The sequence below is a fragment of the Mauremys reevesii genome, linkage group 3 (assembly GCF_016161935.1).
Source record: "Mauremys reevesii isolate NIE-2019 linkage group 3, ASM1616193v1, whole genome shotgun sequence".
NCBI lineage: Eukaryota > Metazoa > Chordata > Testudines > Geoemydidae > Mauremys > Mauremys reevesii.
This window is the reverse complement of record NC_052625.1, coordinates 185,612,125-185,622,298: the sequence shown is the minus strand read 5'-3', so window position 1 is coordinate 185,622,298 and position 10,174 is coordinate 185,612,125.

Genomic DNA, 10,174 nt, shown 5'->3' with positions numbered 1-10,174 from the left:
ACAATAGAAAGAAATTGTAATAGATTTTGAAAAGAGAACATGAGCTGAAGCTAAATTCTTTGAGAGTATCAAGTTCATGCAATAGGCAAGAAAAAAAAGAGGGGGAGTAAATGAAAATCATTACTGCTATTGGGAATAGTTCAGGCTTTATTCCAGTAGCAGGGGAAATATCCCAAGCTGATGCAGGTAGTTCTTGCATAGTGGGGATAGATACATCATCTTTATAGTTGGTGAGTGTGGTCTGCAGTAATGGAAGGTGAATCTGGGTTATTCTGCAAGGTTAGGGAGGGGGATCCTCATTCTTATCGAGTAAGCAATGGTTTCAGATGGTGCAGGCTGGCTCTGACATGTTTATAGAAAGTTTCTGGGGTGTTTTCAGAATTTTCAAGGTGTTCTTGGCTTGTTCAGGAGGTTGAATGAGGTTTTCATTAGATTCTAGCATGCTGGGTTGGCTCCAGATGGATCATGGCATACTGAAGGTGCTTCTATCTAAAAAAAGTTTGTAGTAAGAGCACAATTTCAAAATAGTCTGAGGAGGTTGTGGAAGCAAGGAAAGAATTAATAAGGATTTGAAGGGGATTTTAATGCATGTTAGTCAGTTAGCAAGAGTCAGGCCATACTGTGACCCTTATGATGTGAGATTTGTAGAAGCAAGATAATGTAAGACAGAATGAACTGTGTGAAAGTATTACGACCTTGCAATGTGCAGTCTTGCTTTTTCTAGTAAGATAGCAGAAAAGCTTATGTATAAACAAAATGTATTTGTTGCTTTTTACTGTCTCCATGATTGTCTAAGCTTGTCTGTAACAAAGATATAAAGGCTTGATGTAATTGTTTACCAGTTGAGAGACCTGTCCAGGACCCTGTGTCCTATGACACTCTCTCCCTCCATTGTAATTACTGGAGAAATAATAAAGTATTTGATTTTGCTGCACCCAAACAAAAAGCGAGAACTGAGTTTTTCTTTGACAAGGTGAACAGTCTATCTCGCTGATGACCAGTTGGAAGAGTCTCTTGGAGCTCTAGGATGTGCTCCTCAGTACAGTCCTGATCAATATTTACAATCAATAATTACAGCTATTATAGGAGAAGCTACAATAGCAATTCTTCACTCTCCCAAAACATCTCATCTCAATCATGGAAAGATTCCCAATCTCATTTGACTATTTCCAAAGATATTGCATGCATGCTCAAAAAAGGTACACTTCGTTGATTCATTGCTGTCAGTGAAATATTTTATTTTGTCTAGATTTTGGGGTCACCAGATCTTTTTTGTACCTGAGGTTTGTAACTACATGTAATGTCTATGGTTAGCCCTTGGACACACAGACAGCTAACACAGACACAACCCAGTAGGTTTTGCAAAAACAATTATTGCAGCTTATCTGGGGATCAAGGTGCATGCGCCACACTTGCATTGAGCCAGTAGCACTTCCTGGCAATTGCCACTTCTGGGTCTCTTAAGGGATTGTCCCCTACACTACATATCAAGAGCAGGCATTAACCACTAATGTTTTTATAAGCATATGCTGTACTGCTTTGGATGGCCACAGTTGACTCAGTGTTTGTACTATTACATGACAAAGTATACCATGTTTGTAACTTTTGTGGTCTGGAAAGCATTTCAGACACAGTGTCTATCCATGCAATCCTGACCAACATATGATGATCTAACAGCGGCTACATGTTTCAGCACTGGTTGGTTTAACAGAGCATGATCTATTTCTCAGGTGGATGAACTCACTCAACTATTGTCTCCCATGAAAGAAACTATTTAGACCACACCCACACTGCACATGGGAACAAGTCTAGATTCAATCCTCCAAGAGTGCAATCCTTAGGACACCATATTAAGCTTTACAATAGATATACTGCATCAGACCAATGGTCCATTTAGCCCAGTGTCCTGCCTTCTGACAGATGCTAGTGCCAGATGCTTCAAAGGGAATGAACAGAACAGGGCAGATATTGAGTGATCCATCCCCCATTGTCCAGTCCCAGCTTGTGGCAGTCAGTGGTTTGGGGACACCCAGAGCATGGGGTTGCATCCCTGACTATCTTGGATAATTGCCTTTCATGGACCTATCCTCCATGAACTTATCTAGTTGTTTTTTGAACCCAGTTATAGTTTTGGCATGACAACGAGTTCCACAGGCTGATTGTGTGTGGTGTGAAGTACTTCCTTACCTTTGTTTTAAATTTGCTGACTATTAATTTAATTGGGTGATGCCTGGTTCTCGTGTTATGTGAAGGGGTATATAACACTTCCCTATTCACTTTCTCTACACCATTCATAACTGTATAGATCTTTATCATATCCCCCCTTAGTTGTCTCTTTTCTAAGCTGAGCAGACTCACTCTATTTAATTTCTTCCTGTATGGAAGCTGTTCTATATCCCTAATCATTTTTATTGCCTTTTCTGTACCTTTTCCAATTGTTATGTATCTTTTTTGAGATGCGGGACCGGAATTGAGCATTTAAGTTGTGGATGTACCATGGATTTATATAGTGCCATGATATTTTCTCTTATTATTTATCCCATTTCTAATGGTTCCTAATATTCTATTCGTTTTTTTGATTACCGCTGCACACTGAGCAAATGTTTTTTTAGAAAACTGTACACAAAGATCCTTCTCAAATGGTAATAGCTAATTCACAACCCATCATCTTGTATGTATAGCTGGAATTATTCTTTCCAATGTGTATTACTTTGCATTTATCAACACTGAATTTCATCTGCCATTTTGTCACCCAGTCCTTCAGTTCCATGAGATGCCTTTGTAACTTTTCAGTCAGCTTTAGACTTAACTATCTTGAGGAATTTTGCATCTGCAAACTTGGACACCTTACAATTTACCCTCTTTTCCATATCATTTACGAATATGTTGAACAGCACAGGCCCCAGTACACAGCCTCAGGGGACCCTGCTATTTGCCTGTTTCCATTGTAAAAACTGACCGTTTATTCTTACTCTTTGTTTCCTGTCTTTTAACCAGTTACTGATCCATGAGGAGAGGACCTTCCCTCTTATCCCAGAACTGCTTATTTTGCTTAAGAGCCTTTGTCTGGGAGCTTGTCCAAGGCTTTCTGAAAGTCCAAGTACACTATATTGACTAGATCAGCCTTGTGCCACTCCCCACCAGCATGACCTACTCTGTCATTCCTGTATATTTTGTACTCTGGTATTACCATATCCTAGTGACTATCATCATTCCACCAAGCTTCTGTGAGGCCTATTATATCAATATCCTCATTTAATACCAGGCACTCAAGTTCATCCATCACAGTATTTAGACTTCTAGGATGTGTATAGAAGCACTTATAAAATGTGTCAATATTTAGTAGTCTGCCTTCATGTGATAGAATTGAATGGGATTCTTTTTCATCTGACTGTTTCTCTTCAGTTCCTGTCTGTACTTTATCCATTTCTATCCTCTCCTATTTACTAGGATATAGAGTATCCCCTTTAATAAATCCTCCACTAAGGGATGCCTCTGTCTGAACCATGTGCTCCTGCCCACTGGTCAGCTTCCCCCACCTCCCTTAGTTTAAAAATTCCTCTATGACCTTTTCAATTTTACATGCCAGCAATCTGGTTCCATTTTGATTTTCGTGGAACCCATCCTTCCTGTATAGGCTCCTCCTTTCCCAAAACGTTCCCCAGTTCCCAATAAACCTAAATCCCTCCTCCCAGCACAGTTGTCTCATCCATGCATTGAAACCCTGAAGTTCTGTCTAACTGGCCCTGCACATGGAACTGAAAGCATTTGAGAGAATGCAACCATGGAGGTCCTGGACTTTAATATCTTATCTAGCAGCATAAAATTGGCCTCCAGGACAACATTCCTACCTTCCCCTATGTCACTGTTACCTATATGCACCATGAGCACTGGCTCCTCCTAAGACAGTATATCTATCTATCTAGCTGTCTCAAGAGATTGCAAACTTTGTACCCAGAAGGCAATTCACCATGTGGTTCTCCTGGTCGTCAGAAACTCAACTATCTATATTTCTAATAATTGAATCCCCCTTTACTATTACCTGTCTCTTCCTGATAACTGGGGACCCTTCCCCTGCAGGGATATTCTCAGTGTTAGAGGATATCCTGACATAATCTGGAAGGAAGGTCCCAACTATGGGATTGTTAGGCTCTGCTCCAACTTAATGTTCTCCTTCCCAGAGACTTTCATCCTCCTCAACAGCACACAGGCTGTCAGACTGTGGGAAGGATCACTCTACTGCGTCTCAGAAAGTCTTGTCTATGTACCTGTCTCCCTTATGTCCTTCAGTTCAACCACTGTGGTCTCAAGGGCCTGTACTGGGTCCCTGAAGGCCACAAGTTGCATATACTGAATGCACTTATATGGCACCTGTCCACGAGGCAGGTAATCATACATGCTGCATTCAGTGCAATAAACTTTATAGCCCCCCACTCTGCTACTGGATTTCTGGGTGCATTATTTTTACTCTTGGGGGAGAGGAGGCGTTTGTTTGCTTGCTTGTTTTCTGGAGACGATTATAGGCCTACATTTAGAATACGTTTGTTAAGTGTATCTGGCTCTCATGCTCCCTCTCTAAACTCCATCACAAAACTCCTGTTTGCTAGCTTCACAGAACATCTATGGGCTGGCTTTTAAACCCCCTGTTCCCCAGGAGTTAGCCCCATCCTTTTGCCAAGGGATCCTAAAGGGATTAATGATTGAAAGGAGAAGGCTAGAGCTCGTTAGTAAGGCCACTTGGCTCACAGGCTGCTAGGCTCAGCACACAGCCCCCACACCAGACCACACGATAATATTCGCACAAGCAAGCACATGGCAAACAAACTAACAGACAAACTAACAGACAAATGCTCCCCAAGGATCACATAGTCTCTCCAGTTTTACTTTTATAGTAAACTGGAAAAAAAAAACATATTAGAGAGTTGTCTACAATAGAAGCCTGGGTTCAAATGATTCTGTTTCAACTGACAATGAAGCTGCTAACATTTAAAAAGATTCCCTGGGGATTTATTCCCAGGATAGCAGCCTGAATTTCAAAGCTCCTGGTGAATTCTGCAAAATATCCCACAGGACTGTGAAACTATTAAAGTGATGACACTGCATATATGACATCACTCCACACTTTTTATGCTCCTGTTTTTCTTTCTGATTCAATTGTCCAAGGAACTTTTCCTGTGAAATAATGCTTTTATATCATTTATTTTTATTTGTAAACCAATATATAAAAATCACCCAGGCAAATGCTGTGGGTTCCCTAATGGCAAATGAAATACACAATATTACAAACTTCATTGTAATAAAATCCTACCACGTGGCATCAATATTTCACCCATCTTAACTAGAGCTGGGTGGGGGGGAAGTTTGGTTGACAAAAAATGTTTTGTTGACCAAATCAACCTTTTCCAGCATGAAAAAAAAACTGAAAAAGTGGAGGTGGAGAAACTATTAAAAAAATACCTGAAAGACTGAAGCTAATACTTTTTTTTACTAAAAATTGACAAAATTAATTAACAATTTTAACAAAATGAAAAATGTTTCTTTCTTTCTAATCTTTCTTTGTAATGTCATCCTATTTATTTATATCAGCCTTACCTTGGGAAACAAGCAGAGAGAACTGGAAATCCCGGCACAGTCAAGGAATTATGATGTGAGACTTGATGGGATAACTCACATGACTGTAGTACTGTCATGGATGGATATAAACTGTTCAGGAAGGACAGGCAGGGCAGAAAAGGTGGGGGAGTTGCATTGTATGTAAGAGAGCAGAATGACTGCTCAGAGCTCCAGTATGAAACTGCAGAAAATCCTGAGAGACTCTGGATTAAGTTTAGAGGTGTGAGCAACAAGGATGATGTCATGGTGGGAGTCTGCTATAGACCACCAGACCAGGGGGATGAGGCTTTCTTCCAGCAACTAACAGAAGTTACTAGATCACAGGCCCTGGTTCTCATGGGAGACTTTAATCACCCTGATATTTGCTGGGAGAGCAATATAGCCATTCACAGACAATCCAGGAAGTTTTTTGAAAGGGTAGGGGACAATTTCCTGGTGCAAGTGCTGGATGAACCAACCAGGGCAGAGCTCTTCTTGACCTGCTGCTCACAAATAGGGAAGAATTAGTAGGGGAAGCAAAAGCGGATGAAACCTGGGAGGCAATTACCATGAGATGGTCGAGTTCAGGATCCTGACACAAGGAAGAAAGGAGAGCAGCAGAATACGGAGCCTGGACTTCAGAAAAGCAGACTTTGACTCCCTCAGGGAACTGATGGGCAGGATCCCCTGGGAGAATAACATGAGGGGGAAAGGAGTCCAGGAGAGCTAGCTGTATATTAAAGAATCCTTATTGAGGTTGCAGGAAAAAAACATCCTGATGTGTAGAAAGAATAGTAAATATGGCAGGCGACCAGTGAAATTGTAAATAGTAAATATGGCTTAACAGTGAAATTCTTGCTGATCTTAAAGACAAAAAAGAAGCTTACAAGAAGTGTAAGATTGGACAAATGACCAGGGAGGAGTATAAAAATATTGCTCAGGCATGCAGAAGTGAAATCAAGAGGGCCAAATCACACTTGGAATTGCAGCTATCAAGAGATGCTAAGAGTAACAAGACGGGTTTCTTCAGGTATGTTAGCAACAAGAAGAAAGTCAAAGAAAGTGTGGGCCCCTTACTGAACAAGGGACGCAACCTAGTGACAGAGGATGTAGAAAAAGCTTATGTACTCAATGCTTTTTTTGCCTCTGTCTTCTCAAACAAGGTCAGCTCCCACACGACTGCACTGGGCAGCACAGCATGGGGAGGAGGTGACCAGCCCTCTGTGGAGAAAGAAGTGGTTCAGGGCTATTTAGAAAAGCTGGACGAGCACAAGTCCATGGGGCTGGTTGTGCTGCATCTGAGGGTGCTAAAGGAGTTGGTGGATGTGATTGCAGAGCCATTGGCCATTATCTTTGAAAACTCATGGCCATCGAGGGACGTATCGGATGACTGGAAAAAGGCTAATGTAGTGCCCATCTTTAAAAAAGGGGAGGAGGAGGATCCGGGGAACTACGGGCCAGTCAGCCTCATCTCAGTCACTGGAAAAATCATGAGGCAGGTCCTCAAGGAATCAATTTTGAAGCACTTAGAGGAAAGTGATCAGGAATAGTCAGCATGGATTCACCAAGGGCAAGTCATGCCTGACTAACCTAATTGCCTTCTATGACAAGATAACTGTCTCTGTGGATGAGGGGAAAGCAGTGGACGTGTTATTCCTTGACTTTAGCAAAGCTTTCGATACAGTATTCTTGCCAGCAAGTTAAATAAGTATGGGCTGGATGAATGGACTGTAAAGTGCACAGGAAAGCTGGCTAGATTGTTGGGTTCAACACGTGGTGATCAATGGCGCCATGTCTAGTTGGCAGCCGGTATCAAGTGGAGTGCCCAAGGATCGGCCCTGGGGCTGGTTTTGTTCAATATCTTCATTAATGATCTAGAGGATGGTGTGGACTGCATCCTCAGCAAGTTTGCAGATGACACTAAACTGGGAAGAGTGGTAGATACACTGGAAGGTAGGGATAAGATAGAGAGGGACCTACACAAATTAGAGCAGGGGTCCCCAACGCGGTGCCCGCAGGGGCATCCATGTGCGCCCACGTACTGGCCGCTTGACAAGCAGCCGCCGAAATGCCGCCGAGAAGCGGCAACGTCAAGAAGCACTACTGTCGAAATCACGCTGAATTTTGGCAGCATTTCAGCGGTGACGCCTCTTGATGACGCTGCTTCACAGCGGCATTTCGGCAGAAACGCTTCTTGACTGCTTGTCCGACAGCCACAGTCCTTGGCGGCTAGTTGTCCGGTGCCCACCCCATGGAAAAGGTTGGGGACCAGTTAGAAGTTTGGGCCAAAAGAAATCTGATGAAGTTCAACCAGGACAAGTGCAGAGTCCTGCACTTATGACAGAAGAATCCCATGCACTGCTACAGACTAGGGACTGAATGGCTAGGCAGCAGTTCTGCAGAAAAGGACCTAGGCATTACAGTGGATGAGAAGCTGGATATATGTGTCAACAGTGTGCCCTTGTTGCCAAGAAGGCTAACAGCATTTTGGGCTGTATAAGTAGGGCACTGCCAGCAGATCGAGGGACGTGATCATTCTCTTCTATTCGACATTTGAGAGTACTGGAGTACTGTGTCCAGTTATGGGCCCCACACTACAAGAAGGAAAAATTGGAAAGAGTCCAGCGGAGGGCAACAAAAATGATTAGGGGGCTGGAGCATATGACTTATGAGGAGAAGCTGAGGGAACTGGGATTGTTTAGTCTGCAGAAGAGAAGAGAAGAATGAGGGGGAATTTGATAGCTGCTTTCAACTACCTGAAAGGGGGTTCCAAAGAGAATGGATCTAGACTGGTCTCAGTGGTATCAGATGACAGAGCAAGGAGTAATGGTCTCAAGTTGCAGAAGGGGAGGTTTAGGTTGGATATTAGGAAAAACTTTTTCACTAGGAGGGTGGTGAAGCACTGGAAGGGGTTACCTCAGGAGGTGGTGGAATCTCCTTCCTTAGAGGTTTTTAAGGTCAGGCTTGACAAAGCCCTGGCTGGGATGATTTAGTTGGGGATTGGTCCTGCTTTGAGAAGGGGGTTGGACTAGATGACCTCCTGAGGTCCCTTCCAACCCTGATATTCTATGATACCTTCAACATACCCTGCGCATCTCATCAGACCCCCAACTCCTATTTGCACCCTCAGTCCCAGTTCCCAAACAAGACCATCACCCCACCTCCTTCTCCATTCCCTGTGAGGGAGCTAGGGGGAAAGGATGAGGTGCCATGCATCTAGAAGGATAACAAATTGCGAGTGTGGTGGGCCAAGGAGAGGAGCAAATTCCAAAGCTGAGGGCCTTCATGGAAAACATGCTGCCAAAAGCTTCCTCTCTTTTATACTGAGTGCCAGTATTTTTGTTAATAATTATTTAATGTTTATCATTACCTATCTACCTACCACCTGGTTTTGCTGAAGTTCCATAGTCCAGACATGCAAAATTAGCACCTCATCTTCTGGAAAACAAAACCAAAAAGGCAGATACTTATGTGAGGAAACATGGAGTTCCTGTAGTTGACTAGCTGGGATAAAATCCTAAAACTATGTGTTTCCATGCTTCAGGGCACTATCTCATTGTCAAAAGATGTTATGAAGAAATTTCCCCTATGGTACAATAGTGCATCAGGAGGGCCACCATCCTCTGGAAGAAATGGGCATTAGACATGGTCAGAAACAGGATACTGCACTAGTTGGACCATTGAACTGTTTCACAGAGGCAGTTCCTATGCTCCTAGCTACTGGGGTAAGCAGCTAGAAAGATCATGTATTGTTTGGTTTTGTTTTTTTCCCTAAGCAAAAAGATAGGAAAGCCACCTAAACTTGGCTTCTAGCATTCTAGGAACCGCAAAACTTCAGACAATGTGAAACAAGAATACATCATCATCACTTTCCAACAGGCTCACTTAGAAAGCAAGACCTACTTCCCATGGGCAGGATTTGTGGTCCTCACACAGGGTTCAGTATTCTTGTCCCCTATGCACCACCGAGAATAGTTCTACCATGGTTCACTGTGCTGTAGCATGCAAGAGAGAGGAGAGGGTTGGCCCATGGAGTTGCAACCATGCAGAGCCACTTGTCATCAGTCATCCCTACTGGAGTTGGTTGCTTCTGTGGCCTTTAGGCTGCAGTAGCAGCCAAAAAGTGATTGCACTGCTGTGGAGGATCAACCTTCCTACCCTGCCCTCAGGAAAATCCAGGCCCACAGCCTGTGAACTAATGCCAGGATCTGGCCCCAATGTATTATTCCTGCATTAATCATACAGCACACACCACACACTATGAATACTTCACATGGGCTTTAATGAAGCAAAGAAATCATGGCAATTTAAAATGGAAAATAACTAACTGTCAGGGTAATATAAAAAGTAATAGGTAATAATTGGAGATATACCAATCTCCTAGAACTGGAAGGGACCTTGAAAGGTCATTGAGTCCAGCTCCCTGCCTTCACTAGCAGGACCAATTTTTGCCCCAGATCCCTAAGTGGCTTCCTCAAGGATTGAACTCACAACCCTGGGTTTAGCAGGTGAATGCTCAAACCACTGAGCTATCCCTCCAATACAGGATTGTTCCCTCCAGTAATTTACAGTATGTAGGTTT